The sequence below is a fragment of the Diceros bicornis genome, chromosome 32, assembly GCF_020826845.1.
Source record: "Diceros bicornis minor isolate mBicDic1 chromosome 32, mDicBic1.mat.cur, whole genome shotgun sequence".
Taxonomy (NCBI): domain Eukaryota; kingdom Metazoa; phylum Chordata; class Mammalia; order Perissodactyla; family Rhinocerotidae; genus Diceros; species Diceros bicornis.
In genome coordinates, this window is record NC_080771.1 from 12020709 (window position 1) to 12039648 (window position 18940).

Genomic DNA, 18940 nt, shown 5'->3' on the forward strand with positions numbered 1-18940 from the left:
AAGGAGGAAATCAAAAGGAGGGAATTGCCATTTCAGTTAATCCCCACAATACCTTATTGAGGTTGTTATACAGATATGTTCAGTTAAACAAATACTTGTGTTTGCTTTCTGCAAAGCTAGAATCTGAGTGTATAAAGAGAAATAAACACAGTCCCTGCCCATGAGATTCCTACAGTTTGGTGTGCAAAATAATCACACAATCAGAACATTTCATAGTAGAGCACTGGAAACTGTGTAAAAAAAAGAAGATGAGTAATATTCTCTGGGGTTTCAGGGGAAGCTTCTGGACATGCCATCTGTGTTGAACCTGAATGAATGGATAAAAGCCAACCAAGGGAGAAAAGAAGGGCGGTACATTCCAGGCAAAGAAAACATCATAAGCAAAGCCAGAGGGTACGTGGGAAATTTGGTGTTTCGTCAGAGTTTGTAGGAAGCAGTTTGGAGTTATCACACCACGAAGTACAAAGTAAAATATTTTGGAGGTGAAGAAAGGAGAGTGCCTAGGGGCCAGATCAGAGCTGGTAACTCTATATCACACTAAGATACATATGTTTTCTATAAATAACGTGACATGGCTGGAGTTGTCTTTAGCTAGATCAGTCTGGCTACTGATTGGAGGATGAATTTGCGATGTGCAATACTAGAAGCAGGGGGAGTAATTAAAAGGTTGTTGGAATAGTCCCAGTGAGAAAAATTAAGGGCCTAGATTAGGATGGAGAGGAGGAGGAGGATGGTGACGATGAAGGCACTTGGGCTATTACTACTGTTAGCCGCGACATTTAAATAATCCTTACTATGTTTCGGGTTCTGTTTAAAGGATTTTGCATGTATTATTTCATTTAATTGTCACATTGACCCTATGCAGTTGGTATTCATATCATCCCCATGTTGCAGATGAGGAAACTAAGAGTCAGAGGTTAAGTATTTCGCCTAATATGTCACGACGAGGAGTGGCTGAGCTGGACTTCAGGCCAGGCAGTCTGGCCCTGAGCCTGTGTCCTAACCACTGCTCCACACTGCTGCGTCTGGTCTTGAAACAACCACAGGCTTTGTTGTCTTGTTTTTTCCATCAAAGAAATCTATTCCTTAGCTAATTCTCGTAATTCAAAACAAGACTTTCTCCTTTGATTAACAGTCATTATAGAAAATTTATACAGTACAGAGAAGCAAAAAGGGAAAAATAAAAACTCCATTCCCAACACCCTTTAGGTAACTGCTGAAAACAATTTGTAGTTTTTTTTTAATTTTCCTTCCTCTCTTCCCCTCTCCTACCTTATCCTCCCTCTGTGTGTGTGTGTGTGTACACATGCTATTGGGGCATCATTCTAAGGCATTAGCTATTTTTCAGTCTTATTTATTTATTGTTTTTGGTGAGGAAGATTAGCCCTGGGCTAACATCGCATCCATCTTTCTGTACTTTATATGTGGGACACCTGCCACAGCATGGCTTGATAAGCAGTGCGTAGGTCTGTGCCCGGGATCTGAACCTGCGAATCCCAGGCCGCTGAAGTGGAGTGCGTGAACTTAACCATTACGCCGCTGGACTGGCTCCCTTCAACCTTATTTTTAATGACTGCATAATACTCCTTTTAAAATGACAGAACTTGGTGAGTGGATCAATGTGGGTGGATAAGGAGGAAGAAAAGTAATATATTTAGTATGACTCAGATTTATGGCTATGTGTGTGGTGGTACAGTGAGGAACAGAGAACTTTGGAAGATTGTATAGGTTCTCAGAGGGGAGAAAATGATTTAGACATGCTGAGTTAGGGACTGAGGTATCATTGAAGTAAAGAAGCCCTCAAGTAGCTCAATATATGAATCTGAAGATCAGCAGAAATTTGTTATTGTTCCCATTTTACCCCTGGTGAACTTGAGACTCAGAAGGTAAGTCACTTTCCCAGAGCTCAAAGACTTTGTCTGTCTGGCCAAAGCTCATATGTTCTTCACACATTATTTTTTTTCGCCATTACATGGGTAAATAAATTAGTGAAAAACCTCGCCAATGAGGTAAAATAGTCCTTTTTTTTTTTTGTGAGGAAGACGAGCCCTGAGCTAACATCCGATGCCAATCCTCCTTTTTTTGCCGAGGAAGATAGGCTCTGGGCTAACATCCGTGCCCATCTTCCTCTACGTTATATGGGACGCCGCCACAGCATGGCTCGTTTAGCGGTGTGTTGGTGCATGCCTGGGATCCTCAGGCTGCTGCAGCAGTGTGCTGGCACTTAACCGTTGCACCACCGGGCTGGCCCCTAAAATAAAATAGTCTTTTTTGATCATACTCAGTGTTCAGCCCACTTCTCATTCTGTTCACTCTCACCTCTCACATTATTCTTCAAAGAAGATACAAGGATGGTCTTGCCCTGAGGAAGTTTAGAAGCTGTATTTGTTTAACATTACATTAAATAAGACCCAGCACTCTTTGGCTCTTTAAGATCATCTAGGAGCTTTGCTGCTATTTGAATAGACAGGATGCTTCGAAATGAGGGCAAAACAAACAAGAAAACAGACAAAACATAAAAACACCAAAACCCCAATGAGACTGATAGGATAATGAAATGAAAAGATTTGGATGTGCCAAACAGGCCATGTCATCTTTCAAACTTTGCTTAGTTCTGTTTGGGAGTTCTGCTCCTTGGGTAGTGTGGGGTCTGATGGTTTTACTTTGCCCCTCTGTCCAGTAATCCTTACTGCTGATGTAAAGCTTTATTCTTGAGAAGCCGAGCGTAACTCATTTATTTCATGGGGAGAACAGTAGGGGATGAGGCAGTGTCTTCCAGATGGAAGGAGGCAAGGGAAAGTATGGTCTAACGTGTCCTGTGCTTAAGGAGCAACCACAGTGTGTAGAACTCTGGCCTGGGCCCTCAGGGGAAAAGAGCTTGAAGTGCATCTAGCTCTTTCTCCAACATAGCTGGCTCTGTTGGCATATTGTTACCCAATTCACTGCACACATGCACACACACACACACCATTCCATTGTGGATAGTTGGACCACAGGCATTTGCCCTCTTGGACTTCCTCCCATGGAACCTAGTTTTTCCTTCTAGAACCATACAGAACATGTTCCTCACCCTTTCCCCATGATGTTGCTTTAAAGAAATTCAGGTATCACAAGAAAACATCTATATCCCTCATTAGCCTCCTTCTGAAGTCCCTGCAATTACTTCTCATTGGATAGTTTTCCACTTGGGTGCTTTTTCTTTCAAGGTGTGGCATCTAGAATATTGGTGCACTTAGAATAAAAAGTTTATTATGGAATCTTAATATGTAAGTGAAGGATGGAAATTTGGTAAAATGTATTCGAAGTTAGGAGGCCTTAGATCCTGAACTGGCCATACCAATTACTGCTTGGAGACTTGGGGAGACTGGTTCTCTATTTTGAGCATCAGTTTTTTCACCTGTACAATGAAGGTCTTGGGTTAAGAGATCACTATGGTCCCTTCAGGTTCTGAAGGGGACCCAGTGATGATGGAGGATGAACATTATTAAAAATTACATTTATTAAAAGATTTAAGGGGTTGGGCCCCTAGTGTAGCGGTTAAAGTTCAGTGTACTCTGCTTTGGTGGCCCAGGTTCGTGGGTTCAGATCCCGGGCGTGGAAATACACCACTCGTCAGCCATGCTGTGGTGGCAACCCACATACAAAATAGAGGAAGATTGGCACGGATATTAGCTCAGGGCTAATCCTCCTCAAGCAAAAAAAGGAAGATTGGCAACAGATGTTAGCTCAGGGCCAGTCTTCCTCAGCAAAAAAAAAAAAAAAAGATTTAATACAGAGGATTATAAAAATGAATACAAAAGGATCTTAAACCCAACACCCAGATATTCCCTGCTGGCTTAAAAGAGTTATACATGTAAAGAGTTAGAAAATTTAAAAAAATACTGTAAGCTATAAAGTAAAAAGTAAAAGCCCCTCTTCTGGCCTTCATTTCTGGTCCCTTTTCCCAAAGGATTTCAATATAACACATTACTTATGTTTTCCTTCCACCTCTCCCCACCCTCTCCCCCACCCCCAAAGAGAATATCAACTTTTAAGACAAGAATATAGGATTTCTAAATGTCTGTTTCTTTCCATGGTCTTGGGGTGGGGTTGCATGGATCCATGCGCACTCTCCTGCACAGTTTCTCTTGTGGCATGCACAATTAAATAGTTGAACATAGAGAGTACTTCAGTCATAGAAATCTTTGGTAATTATTGTAGTTTGGTTTACAAACCTGAGTGCCAAAACAACAGAGTCTTGAAGTGCTCAAAGATGAGTGAAATTGATTACAAGAGGTTTCACTGGAATGGTAGCTTTTGAGTAGAACCCAACACCTACTGAAATGATTTGTGGGAATCTTTATGATTGTGATGGACCTTCACTTGGTAATTGAAAAGAAGCATTAGCATGGAGCATTATCTATTGAGATAAGTTCTTTGTTTTTATGCAGATCGGTGTTGAAGGAGCCTTGGGTGGTGTTTTATGATCTCAAGAGAAGAGTCCTTACACGGCTGGTTGAAATAAACCTCTTGAAATTCTGTAGATTTTCATTTTAGACTTTACTCCTGTTAGTACTTACAAGACAAATAAGCAATTGTCACCAGCTGTGGTCTAGCCCATCAAGTATTTTAGCTCTGCTGGACTTTTAGATTGATATCTTATAGGAACTGAAGATTCCGCTTCCCCTAAAATATTCCCCCTAATATAGCAATTGAAATTCCTACTACTTTAGAAATTTCTTTGGATTTATTAAGATACATTTTAATGCTCTGTGATTATAAAATATCATGTGCCCATTTTTATTGAGGCATAATTTATATGCAATAAAGGGAACACATTTAAAATTTGTAATTTAATAAATTTTTACATATATATATACATACCTGTGAACCCAATACCACAATCAAAGTAGTGAACCTATCAGTCATAACCCATATGTTTTTTCTTTCCCTTTATAATTCTTTTTCTCTTTTTGAGGAAGATTGGCCCTGAGCTAACATCTGTTGCCAATCTTCCTCTTTTTTCTTCTTTTTTCTCCCCAGTACATAGTCGTATATCCTAGTTATAGGTCCTTCTAGTTCTTCTGTGTGGGACGCTGCCTCAGCATGGCTTGATGAGCAGTGAGTAGGTCTGCGCCCAGGATCCGAACCAGCGAACCCCGGGCCGTTGAAGCAGAACGCGTGAACTTAACTGCTATGCCACCAGGCTGGCCCCTCCCTCTATAATTCTCTCTTGTCCTTTGTTCTACGCCCTGCCCTCCCACGAAATGGTCTGCTTTCTGTCATTATATTAGTTTGCATTTTGTAGAATTTATATAAATAGAATTGCACAGTATGCAATTTTTAAAATTTTTTAAATTTTTAATTTTTTAAATTAAATTAATTATTTAATTAAATAAATAAATTAAATAAATTTAAATAAATTAAAAATAAATTTTTAAAAATTTTAAATTTTTAAATTTAAAAATTAAAAAATTTTTTTTTTATAAAAAAATTTATAAAAAAAATTTAGAATGGCTTTTTTTACTCAGCATGATTACTTTGAGATTCATTCATGTTGTGTATATCAATAGTGCATTCCTTTTTATTGCTAAGTACAGTCATGTGCCACATAATGACGTTTCAGTCAACAATGGACTGTACGTATGATGGTGGTCCCATAAGATTAGTACCATATAGCCTAGGTGTATGGTAGGCTATACCATCTAGGTTTGAGTAAGTACACAATGATGAAATTGCCTAATGATGCATTTCTCAGAATGTGTCCCTGTCGTTAAGTGATGTGTGCCTGTAGTATTCTACTGTATGGATATACCACAATTGTTGTATCCATCTAGCTGTTGGTGGACATTTGGATTATTCCTAGTTTTGGCTATCACAAATAAAATTGCTATGAACATTCCCGAACAAGTCTTTGTAGGGACATATCCCTTTTTTCTCTCTTGAGTAAATACCTAGGAGTGGAATGGCTAGATCATATGGTAGGTGTGTTTCATTTTTTAAGGAAGTGCCAAACTGTTTCCCAAAGCGATTGCACCCTTTTACATTCCCACCAACAGTGTATGAGAGTTCCAGTTCCGCTACATCCTTGCCAACACTTAGTATGGTCAGTCTTTTTAATTTAAGCTATTAGATTAAAGTATATAGCATTATATCATTGTGGTTTTAATTTGCATTTCCTTAATGACTAATGATGTTGAGCATCTTTTCATGTGCTTATTTGCCCTTCATATATTTTCTTTGCTGAAGAGTTTGTTTAAATCTTTTGCCCATTTAAAAGGTTGGGTTGTTTGTTTTCTTATTTTTGAGGTTTGAGAGTTTTTAAAAAATATACTCTGGGAACAAGTCCTTTGTCAGATATATGCTTTGCAAAATTTTTTCCCCAAGTTTGTGCCTTGTCTTTTAATTCTCTTAATAGTCACTTTTGAAAAACAAAAGTTTTAAATTTTCATGAAATTCAATTTATCAGTTTGCTACTTTATGGATTGTGCTTTTGGTATAGTATCTAAGAAATCTTTGTCTAATCCAAGGTCACAAAGATTTTCACCTATGTATTCTTCTAGAAGTTTAAGTTTTATATTTAGGTCCAAATTAATTAATTTTTATATATGGTGTGAGATACAGATTAAAATTATTTTTGTTTTATTTGCATATGCATATACAATAGTTCTATCTCCATTTGTTGAAAGAGTATTTTCTTCACTGAACTGCCTTAGTATCTTTGTAAAAAATCAACTAATTTTTCCATACTTCCATGGGTCTGTTTCTGGACCCTCTATTCTGTTCCATTGATCTATTTGTCTATCTCTAGCTGGCAGTCTCTGCCTTGAATTGGAGTATTTGGAGGATTTTCACTTAATGTGATTACTGATTTTGTTAGGGTTAAGCCTATCATCTTGCTATTTGTTTTTTATTGTCTCATCTGTTCTTTGTTTTCTTTTTCTTTTACTGCCTTCTTTTGGGTTATTTTTTATGATTCTATTTTTATCTCCTTTTGGTTTTTTTTCTTAGCTCTGACCCTTTGTTTTGTTATTTTAGTGATTGCTTTATGGTTTATAGTATGCATCTTAAATGAACACAATCTACTGTCAAATGATATTGTACACTTCAGATATAGTACAGAAACCTTACAATAGTATACTTCCATTCTCCCCTCCCAGCATTTACATTGTTATTGTCGTACGTTTTATACACACACACACACACACACACACACCACACATACACACACACAAACACACAGATGGTCCCTGACTTACAATGGTTCAACTTAGATTTTTCGACTTTACCGTGGTGTGAAAGTGATACACATTCAGTGGAAACTGTACTTTTAATTTTGAATTTTGATCTTTTCCCAGACTAGCAGTACGTGGTACGATACTCTTTCGTGATGCTGGGCAGCGGCAGCAATAGTCAGCCACATGTTCATGAGGGTAAACAACCGATACACTTACAACCATTCTATATCCATACAACCATTCTATTTTTCACTTTCCATACAGTAGTCAATAAATTACATGAGATATTCAGCACTTTATTATAAAATACGGTTTGTGTTAGATAATTTTGCCCAACTGTGGGCTAATGTAAGTGTTCTGAGCATGTTTAAGTTAGGCTAGGCCAAGTTATGATGGTTGGTAGGTTAGGTGTATTCAATGCACTTTTGACTTAGGATATTTTCAACTTACTATGGGTTTATCAGGATGTAACCCCATTGTAAATTGAGGAAGATTTATATTATAAACTCTATAATACACTATTAATCTTGTTTCAGCAGTCAGTTATCTTTTAAAAAGATTTAAATAAATAATAATAAAAAATCATATCTTTGCTTTTGCAGTTACCATTTCTGGTGTTCTTCATATTCCTCTGCATAAATCCATATTTCCATCTAGTATTATTTTCCTTCTGCCTGAAGGACTTCCTTTAACGTGTAGTATGGGTCTGCTGGTGATGACTTCTTTTAGCTTATGTAATTCTGAAAATTTCTTTATTTCTCCTTTCATTTTATAAAAAACTTTATTGAGATATAATTCACATATCATACAATTCACTCAAAAAGTGTACAATTCAAGGGTTTTTAGTTTATTCACAGAGTTGTGTAACCATCATCACCATCAATTTTAGAACATTTTCATCACCTCAAAAAGAAAGCCCATTCCCTTTAGTTATCAACCCCTTTTGCCCCAACCCCCCAACTAATCTACTATCTGTCTATATAGCTTTGCCTATTGTGGACATTTTATATAAATAAAATAATATATTTGGACTTTTGTAACTGGCTTCTTTCACTTAGCATACTGTTTTCAAGGTTCATCTGTGTTGGTTTCCTTTCATTTAGAAAGATATTTTTGCTAGGTATAGAATTCTATTATGACAGTTTTTTCTTTCAGTTTATAGATGTTGCTGGACTGTTTTCTCACTTGTGTTGTTTTCAATGAGAAATCTGCTGTCATCCTTATCTTTGTTCCACTCTACGTAACATGTCTTTTTTTTTCTGGCTGAATTTAAGGTTTTCTATTTAACCACTGGTGTGATCAATTTGATTATGGTGTGCCTTGGTGTAGTTTTTTCATGTTTCTTCCACTTGGGGTTCTTTTGAGCTTGGATATGTGGGTTTATAGTTTATCAAATTTGGAGAATTTTTGATTATCATTATTTCAAGTATTTTTTTCTCCCTTTCTCTTCTTTTTAGGACTGCAGCTACCCACATATTAGGCTGCTTGAAGTTGTCTCATATCTCCTGGATGCTCTTTTAATTTTATTGGGTGCTTTTTTCTCTCAGTGGTATATTTTGAGTAGTTTCTGTTGCTGTATCTTCAAGTTCACTAATCTTTTGCTTGCAATGTCTAATCTACCATTACTCTCATCCAATATATTTTTCATTGTATTTTTTTCTGTGTGTGTGAGGAAGATCAACCCTGAGCTAACATCCATTCTAATCATCCTATTTTTGCTGAGGAAGACCAGCTCTGAGCTAACATCTATTGCCAATCCTCCTCCTTCTTTTTTTCCCCCAAAGCTCCAGTAGATAGTTGTATGTCATAGTTGTACATCCTTCTAGTTGCTGTATGTGGGACGTGGCCTCAGCATGGCTGGAGAAGCGGTGCATCGGTGCGCGCCTGGGATCTGAACCCGGGCCGCCAGTAGCGGAGTGCGTGCACTTAACCACTAAGCCGCGGTGCTGGCCCCTCATACATTGTATTTTTCATTTCCAGAAGTTTGATTTGGGTCTTTTTATATCTTTCATGCCTGTACTTCAAATTCTGAACATATGGAATACAGATATACCAATTGTGTATCTGTATTGTTGTTTTAATGTTTTAAAATTGTTTTAACGTCCTTGTGTGCTAATTCTAACATCTGTGTCATTTCTGAGTCTGTTTTGATTGATTGATTTTTCTCCTCATTATGGTTTTATCTTTTTACTTCTTTGCATGTCTCTTAATTTCTGATTGGATGCGAGACATTATGAATTTTACTTTACTGAGGGCTGGATATTTTTGTATCCCTATGAATATTTTTGAGGTTTGTTCTAGGACACATTTAAGCTACTTGAAAGTAGTTTGATTTTTTTGGGTATTGCTTTTAAGAAATATTAGGTGGGACTTGAGCAGAGCTGTCCGGGGATAATTATCTTCCATTGTTGAGGCAAGACCCCACAGTGTCCTCTACCCAGTGACCTGTGAGTCACATGGTTTTCTAGTCTGGCTGATGGGAATAGTCACTATTCCCGGCCCTGTTTGAACACTGCATACTTTAATCTTTTTGGAGGGTTCTTTCTCTGAGCCAGGTAGTTTCCTCACACATGTGCACTGGTCAGTCCTCATTTGCAGATGTCTAGAGTTCTCTTTCTGTGTACCTCCTTCCTCCGTGGTACTTTGTGCTGTGCACTCTAGCCACTTTCATCTCACTGGACTCTTACATTTGTCTCCTCAACTCAGGGGGTCTGCCAGGTTCTGCCTGGTTTCCCCTCCCTGTGCAGAGGTCTGGGCACTCTCTTAAGAGAGGACACTGAGGCAGTCATAGGGCTCATCTTAATTGTTTCCTGTGTCTCAGGGATCACTGCCTTTGTTGCCTGATGTCCAGTGTCTTGAAAACCTTTATTTCGTATATTCCATTGTTTTTAGATGTAAGAGTAAATCCAGTCTCTGTTACTCTATCTTGTATGCCCAATTTTAAATATTGAAAAAGTATAAACAATAATTAAGAAAGACATAAAATTAGCCATCACCCTATATTTTAGCAATATGTATTGTTAACATTTTTTAGTGTTTTCATCCATTAATCTTGTATGCTGTGTAATAAAAACAGTTTTTGGGGTTAGATAGACTAGGACTAAATCTGCCACTTGTTTTTTATGTTACCTTTTATAAGTTACTAAAACTCTCTAGCCTTAGTTTTCTCGTTCGTAACATAGAGATAATGATTCTTATCTCATGGGTCGTTGCTGCAAGGACTGAATAAAACTGTATTTGTAAAACACTAGTACAGTGCCAGGTATATAATGAGTGTCTGAGAATGGATAGTTAATGCTTACGGTCAGGAGTTAGGAAGAAAGTAAGGCAAAGAGAAGCAGATTTGAACATGAAGATAGCAATTTGTGAGTCCCTGGGAAAATGCCACAAAGTGCTGTGGTGCATCCTTGCTGTGCAGTTTTGGGCATTAGACCCTTGATGCTTGGATTCAGTGGCAATTCAGAAAGTTTCATAGTTGGCTTGCATGGGAAATGCAGCTAGGGGTGTGGATGAGTAGGTATCAGTGTGACATAATAATAACCATCATAGAAGAGAGAAATCAGAGCAATAGAGGTGGGGGAGGTGATGTAGGGGTTCGCCCATACAGCTCTAGGCAGGTGTATATTAAACCCATTAGGACAGTCCAAGCTGCAGTGGGCCAGTTCTTTGGTCCTGGAATTGCTTGTTCTCTGGACAGGAGGGGAAAGTGGAATCGTTGATTTTTAGCATGAAAGGGCTTAGCTGAAGGCAAATTTAGGCTCTTTTTAAACTCTAAGAGCTCTGTGAATAATATGATCTAGCCATTTAGTCTCCCTTGATGGATTTCTTTATATCATCAAATTACATCATTTACTATTAACTCCCTATCTTGTTTGGGCCAGATGTGATGTGGAAGGTGACTCAAGGTCAGTAATTTGGTCTCTGGCTCCTAAGTTTTCACTCTGTTGTCTTTCTTCAGTAGATAAAAGGGGCCCAGGAGCACTACAGTCTGTTGAGTGACTTTCATTTATAACTTTAAAAGGGGTTGTCTGAAGGCTTAAAAAATTTCCCAAGGTGGGAGTGTTAATATTCAGAGATGCAGCCTGCTTTTGGAAGCTGAATTCTTTTGTTGCTGACAAAAATCAGAAAAGCTCAGGAGTTTGGGGGAAAGATTCTTGTTTTTTAAATTGCTTCTGAAATCACTTTGTTATTGTTAGGAAAATGTTCACTTTGTGGATAATGGGAGCATAATTCCCACCCCCATCCCTGCCCTACCCTAGGGGCTCAGGGCTTCAGGCCACCTAATACATCAGTTATGGGCTCTGGGTGTTGCTTTCTTTCTTTCTTTTTTTTTTTGTGAGGAAGATCAGCCCTGAGCTAACATCCGTGCTAATCCTCCTCTTTTTATCGCTGAGGAAGACCGGCTCTGAGCTAACATCTATTGCCAATCCTCCTCCCTTTTTTTTTTGCCCCCAAAGCCCCAGTAGATAGTTGAATGTCATAGTTGCACATCCTTCTAGTTGCTGTACCTGGGATGCGGCCTCAGCATGGCCGGAGAAGCGGTGCGTTGGTGCACGCCTGGGATCCGAACCCAGGCTGCCAGTAGCGGAGCACACGCACTTAACCGCTAAGCCATGGGGCCGGCCCTCACATGATTTCTCTTTGGGCTGTACGTTTTCTTTGGTGAATTGTCTGCTCAAATCTTTTGCCCATTTTTTTATTGTGTTTTTTGTTTTCTTATTACATTTTAAGAGTTCTTTGTATATTCAGAATACAGGTTCTTTGCCAGATATGTGATTTGAAATGTTTTCTATTGGTCTGTGGCTTGTCTTTTCATTCTCTTAACATTGTTGAAGAACAGAAGTTCTTAACTTTGATGAAGTACAATTTATTGATTTGTTCTTTTATGGATAGTGCATTTGGTATCATGTCTAAGAAATCTTTGCCTAAGCCCAGGTCACAAAGATTTTCTCCTATGTGTTCTAGACATTTTATAGCTTTGCATTTTATGTTTAGGTCTATGATCCAATTTGGGTTAATTTTTGTATAGGGAGTGATGTATGGATCTAGGTTCCTTTTTTTGGGTATCGATATCCATTTTTTCCAGCACTAGTTATTGGAAAGACTGTGATTTCTCCATTGACTTGCCTTTGCATCTTTGTCTAAAATCAATTGACTACATACATAAGGTCTATTTCTGGACTCTTTTTTTTTTTTTTTTTTTTTTGCTGAGGAAGATTAGCCCTGAGCTAACATCTGCTGCCAATCTTCCTCTTTTTGTATGTGAGCCACCACCATAGCATGGCCACTGACAGAGAAGTCGTGTAGGTCCACGCCCAGGAACTTAACCACTAGGCCACCAGGGCTGGCCCTATTTCTGGACTCTTTATTCCTTTCCATTGAGCTATAGATCTCTTCTTTCTCTTCAATATCATATTGTCTTGACTATTGTAGCCTTACAGTACATCTCGAAATCAGGTACTGTGAGTCCTGCTTTGTTCTTATTTTTCAAAATTGTTTTGGCTATTCTGATGCCTTTGCATTTGCATATAATTTAAAAAATCAGCTTATCAGATTCTATACAAATTTCTGATGAGATTTTTATTGGAGTTGTGTTGAATCTATATGTCACTTTGTGGAAGACCTGACATCTTAACAGTATTGACTCTTCCAATCTGTTTTCATGGCTTTTATATCCCTTTATTCAGGTATTTTGTTTTTGTGAGGAAGATCAGCCCTGAGCTAACATCCATGCCAATCCTCCTCTTTTTGCTGAGGGAGACTGGCCCTGGGCTAACATCTGTCCCCATCTTCCTCCACTTTATATAGGACGTAGCCACAGCATGGCCTGACAAGCGGTGTGTGGGTGTGCGCCCAGGATCCAAACCCGGGCTGCCAGCAGTGGAGTGTGCGCACTTAACCGCTGTGGCATGGGGCCGGGCCCCTGAAGCTCTGTTGTTAAGTGCATCACATTTAGTATTATGAGGTCTTCATGGATAATTGATCCCTTTATGATTATGTAGTGCCCTCTTAATATGTGAGAATATCCCTTATTCTGAAGTCTGTTTTGTCTGATATTTATATAGTAACTCAAGCTTTCTTTTGATTGTATTTTCATGACATACTTCTCATCTCCCCTTTTACATTTAATCTACCTACATCTTTATATATGTAGTTGGTTTCTTATGGATAGCATATCATTGGTTCCTGCTTTTTAATGCCATATTATGATCTCTGTTTTATAATTGGTATGTTTAGACTGTTTGTTTCAATGTAATTATTCACATGGTTGGATTAAAATCTACCATATTGCTCACTTTTCTATTTATTCTATTTGTTGTTTGTTTCTTTTTCTGGCTTCTTTTGGATGAATTGAGTATTTTTTGTTTCTAATTTTCTACACTATTGGCCTATTACTTATATCTTTTAAAAATAATTTTTAAGTGATTGCTGTAGAGTCTATAATACATCTGTTATGGATTGAATGTTTGTGTCCCCCTTCCCCCGACCCCGATTCATATGTTGAAGCCCTAACCCCCAGTGTGGTGGTATTTACAGATGGAGCCTTTGGGATGCAATTAGGGTTAGATGATATCATGAGGGTGGGACCCTGGTTTGATAGGATTAATGTCCTTATAACAAGAGACATCAGAGAGCTTGCCTTCTCTATCTCTGCTATATGAGGATACAGCAAGAAGGCAGCCATCTACAAGTCAGAAAAGAGCCTTCACCAGAAATTGAATTGGTTAGCACCTTGATCTTGGACTTCCCAGCCTCTAGGACTGTGAGAAATAAATTTCTGTTGTTTAAGACACTCAATCTATGGTATTTCGTTATGGCAGCCCAAGAAGACTAATACAATATCTTTAATTAATCAGAATCTACTTTCAAGTAATATTATACTACTTCATGTGTAGTGTAAAGATCTTGCATTATGCTCCCAACTCTTCCTTCCCGTCCTTAGTATTATTGTTATCAAACATTTTTCTTTGACATATGTTATTTTGTATTGCTATTATTTTTGCTTTAGGCAGTCAGTTTTCATTTAGAGCAATTAAAATAAAAAATTAATTTTACATTTACCTTTGTTCATTCTATTTCCAGGACTCTTCATTTCTTTGTGTAGATCTAAGTCTCTGTCTGGTGTCATATGCCTTTTGCCTGAACAACTTTCCCTAAAATTTCTTATTGTGCACGTCTACTGGTAATAAACTCGCTCAGTTTTTTTTTTGTTTTTCTGAGAAATCTTTTTTTCTCCTTCATTTTTGAAAGATATTTTCACTGGATACAGAATTCTGGGTTGACTATTTCCTCCCCTAACACCTTAAAAAATGTTACCACATTGTCTTTCTGGCTTGCATAATTTCTGACAGGAAGTTTGCTATAATTCTTGTTTTTGTTCCTCTCTATGTAATATGTCTTTTTCCTCTAGCTGCCTTCTAATATTTTCTCTGTATTTTTCCTTTTCAGCCATTTTAATATGATATGCATGGATATGCTTTGTTTGGTATTTATCCTGCCAAGCTAGGATGTTGTCATTAATTTTGGAATATTTTTCACCATTATTTCTTTGAATATTTTTCTGCCTTATTTTCTCTCTCTTCTCCCGGAAAAAAAAGTGGAATCTTTTTCCAGGATCTCTATTACATGTGTTTTGGACCATTTGACATTGTCACACAGCTCTTGGGTGCTCTAGTTTTGTTTTTCTCTTTGTGTTTCAGTTTGAGTAATTTCTGTTGGCCTATATTCAAGTTCACCAACATTTTTTCATCAGTTATGTCAAGTTTAGTGATTAGCCTGTTGAAGGCATTCTTCATCTCTGTTACTGTGATCTTCATTTCTAGCATTTCCATTTAATTCTTTCTTATAATTTCCATCTTTATGCTGAAATTCTGATCTTGCATGCTGTCTACCCTTTCCACTATAGCCTTTAACATATTAACAATAATTATTTAGAATTCCTTGTTAGTTTCAACACCTGTATCATATATGAATCCGATTCTGTTGATTACTTTGTCTCTTGACAGTGTTTTTTTCTTTCTTTTCCTGTTTTGCATGCCTAGTAGTTTTTGGTTGAAAGCCAGACATTTTTTTTATACCTGTAGAAACTTAAGAAAATAGTTTTTATATTTGGAAATTGGCATGCCTTTCCTTCTGCTAGACCTTTAGTATGGTGATTGATTTGGTCTAGTCAGGAGTTAAGTTGGGTTTTGGATTTGCTTTTTCTGTGGTTACCCTCTGTTTTAGTTTTCTAGGGCTTCCATAACAAAGTACCACAAACTGAATGGCTTAAACAACAGAAATTTGTTGTCTCATAGTTGTGGAGGCTAGAAGTCCTAAATCAAGGTGTTGGCAGGGTTGGTTTCTTCTGAGAGCTGTGAGGGAAGGTTCTGTTCCAGCTATCTCTCCTTGGCTTGTAGATGGCTATCTTCTTTATGTGTCTTTTCACGTGGTCTTCTTTCTATGTGTGTCCGTCTGGGTGTCCAAATTTCCCCTTTTATACGGACGTCAGTCATATTGGATTAGGACTAACCCTAAGGACTTCATTTTAACCTGACTACCTCTGTAAAGACCATATCTCCACTTAAGGTCATATTCTGGGGCTTAGGATTCCAACATATCTTTTTCTGGGGGAAACAATTCAACCTGTCATATCCTCAATGTACCAAAGGCTTCAAATTCTTCTAGCTCTTCTTTGTGTTTAAGGTTGGACTGATTTGCCAGAGGGCTTTTCTCAATATGTGCTCCACCATCAGCTGTAGGTCTTTCTGTTGTCCCTCTCCAGCAATGGAATGCTGTTATTTATTACCTGAGGCTTGTTAGCCTGGTGGTGGAGCAGAGGAGGGGTCATATTTTCTGTTCTTCTGTCTAAGCCTCAGTATTAGATAGGCATTCTGTCCTGGGTCTCGGGGATGGAGTCTTCTAGGGATTCTACTTCTTTCCTCTCAGCTAGAGGAGATCTCTAATGGTCTATGTCCCGCATGTGTTCCTGCGCCTACCCAAGGGGTAGATAGTTTTTCTGTTCCCTTCCCTCAGCTGCAATGGATTTGCACCTGTGCCCTGGGCATGATAAGGCCTAATACTTCCTCTATGAAGTAGAGATATGATCATAACAATAGCAACTCTAAAGAGATGTTTTAGGATAAAATGGTGTGATTTAACTATAAAGTGTACCTTAATGATAGTTAATAGGTAGTTGCTTATTGCTCTTCACGCAATTGTTTTTTCCTCCACATTTCCACGTTATTTGCAAGGCTGAGTTCCCACCTTTTACATCTTCATCTAAGTCAGTACAAGTGCGGACTGTTACAAGTCCTAAACACAATGACACTCATCAACGATTTTCAGGAAAATAAGAATTATCTTATGGAATGTCCTATTTGGTTTAAATTCTATTCAGTATTCCATAATTTGAGGTGAACTTTCCAGAGAGTTCTTCATGTTGGCAGTTGGAATATGGTAGACAGCCCCCAAAACAATGTTTTGTCTGCTGGGATATTTGCACAGGGCAATGAAAATAAGGAAAATCCAAATTATGGTTTAGAGTAGAGGTCATAAATGGGAAAGTGAATTGTAAGACTAGAGGCTATTAAATTTAAGACCCCAACCATAGGCAAAGTAGTACCTCTAGTGGTATTTAAAAAAAGATTGTGGACAGTTTGAGGATTCCCTGGTAAATTTATGTGAAATGCATGTGCAGGGGGTAATATGATGGCAGGTAGAGAGAAGGGGACATTCTTATGGTGAAGTGAAGGGTATGATTAACCATACATCTGCCCTGGGTTAGAAAGTTTGTGCCCCACCATTTCTACCTCCAGGATTTGAGCAAAACTAAGATGAATGTGAATTTCATCTCTTTCCACTGTTCAATATGGGTGTACAGAATGGGAGCAGAAGGAAAAATGGTGAGTGTACAAGGAAGGATGCTTATTTCTGATATCTGTGATACAGAGAAGGCTTAGGCTATCTACTTCTTTTTTTTTTTTTTAAAGATTTTATTTATTTATTTATTTTTTCCCCCAAAGCCCCAGTAGATAGTTGTATGTCATAGCTGCACATCCTTCTAGTTGCGGTATGTGGGACGCAGCCTCAGCATGGCCGGAGAAGCGGTGCGTCAGTGCACGCCCGGGGTCCGAACCCGGGCTGCCAGCAGCGGAGCGCGCGCACTTAACCGCTAAGCCACGGGGCTGGCCCAGCTATCTACTTCTTGATTCCCTAATTCGAAACTGGAAAAGGAGATTAATCATTTTTTTTGGTAATTAATAGGAGCACTGAACCTTTTGTTCACATGTATACAAATCATTAACAGAGCAAAGTACCAGCTGGAGGCAGGCGATTTTCCAACTCCTCCAGAGAATTCTTCGGTAAGGAATATTTTTCAAATTTTCAAGCTGCATTTTTACTAAAAAAAGGTTTATGGGAAGCGAGTTTTAACACCCATGTTTTGATGCCTCTAGTGTTATACCAGTGTTTTAGTACAGTGTCCCAAGTAATCTATTCTATAGATTATATGAATCTGCTAATTCTCCAGGCTCATTTCAAATCCTTATCTGCCTATTTCTGCATTCAGTTTTTCCTCTCTACTACGTCTCTTTTCTACTTCCCTAGCCAGCCCAGGTCCTTTACATTTTCTTATATCAGATTCAACCCCCCAGTGACTGAGTCATCCTTTGGGAACAGATGTATCACCAATCCGAAATTTGGGCCCTCTTTACTTTTTCAAATGTTGCTGCTGGTTTTGAGGTTTGAAACCAAGCAAACTTGTCTATGCAATACGTGAGTGCTTTGGAAAAAGCTGACTTTCAGTGGTCACAAAAAGTCCCATAAAGGAAAGCCAGTTTTTGTAAAGGATCTTTCTTTCTGTCCTTGCTTCCTTCCATTCTTTTTTTGTTTTGAGTATCTACTATGTGCTAAATTCAATAACCGCTGAGTTTCAAGGAGTGAATACTCTTCAAGCTTGGTTAAACTAAAGGTACGAAGGGTGGATGAGTATCAAAAGAATACAAAATCAGGCCTCGTAGATGTCTGGAACCCATACGTCAAAAAGCCAGTGGGAGCTCTGGCAATTTTTCTCCTTTTCCTCCCCTTCTTTTCCCTCTTCAAAACATTACTAATCTTCGGTCTAAGACTCTATATGGGAAATAAAGTGGGCAGGTGATGTGTGTAAGAGGAAACAACTGGCTGTATTCTGGAGATATCGCCTGATTCCTTGAGATTGAAAAGATAATTTCTCTAGCCCCTCCTTCCTCTTTCCCCATCCCAAGGAGCTCTGTTTACAGGCTTGGACTCCTTTCCAGTAGTCCTATAGACTCTTGAGAATAGGGCAGAGATTTATTCTAATATTAATTAATTAGTTAATTCAACAAATATTTCCTGAATGACTTCTTTGGGCCAGGTACCATTCTAGGTTCTAATGATACAACGATGGAATAAGACAGAATGCCTACCCTCGTGGAGCTAAGAGTTGGTAGTAAAACTTCCAGCGAATTAAGTTTTTGCTCAGATTTATGGAGGAAAACAACTCTCTCATTTTTGAAAATTCAAACTTTGTTCTTACAAGTGTTATAAACGTCCCACTTAAATCTAAAATAGCACAGCTGCCGGTCGGGCATGTCACTGGCCAATTGTGCTAAATTTTATAGTCTCTCCTGGATGTTCCACACACTCTTCATTCAAGAAAACTGAACTCGTCATCTACCACTTCCTCTCACCTCTCAACGCACACTGGCAAGTAAACACCTGCA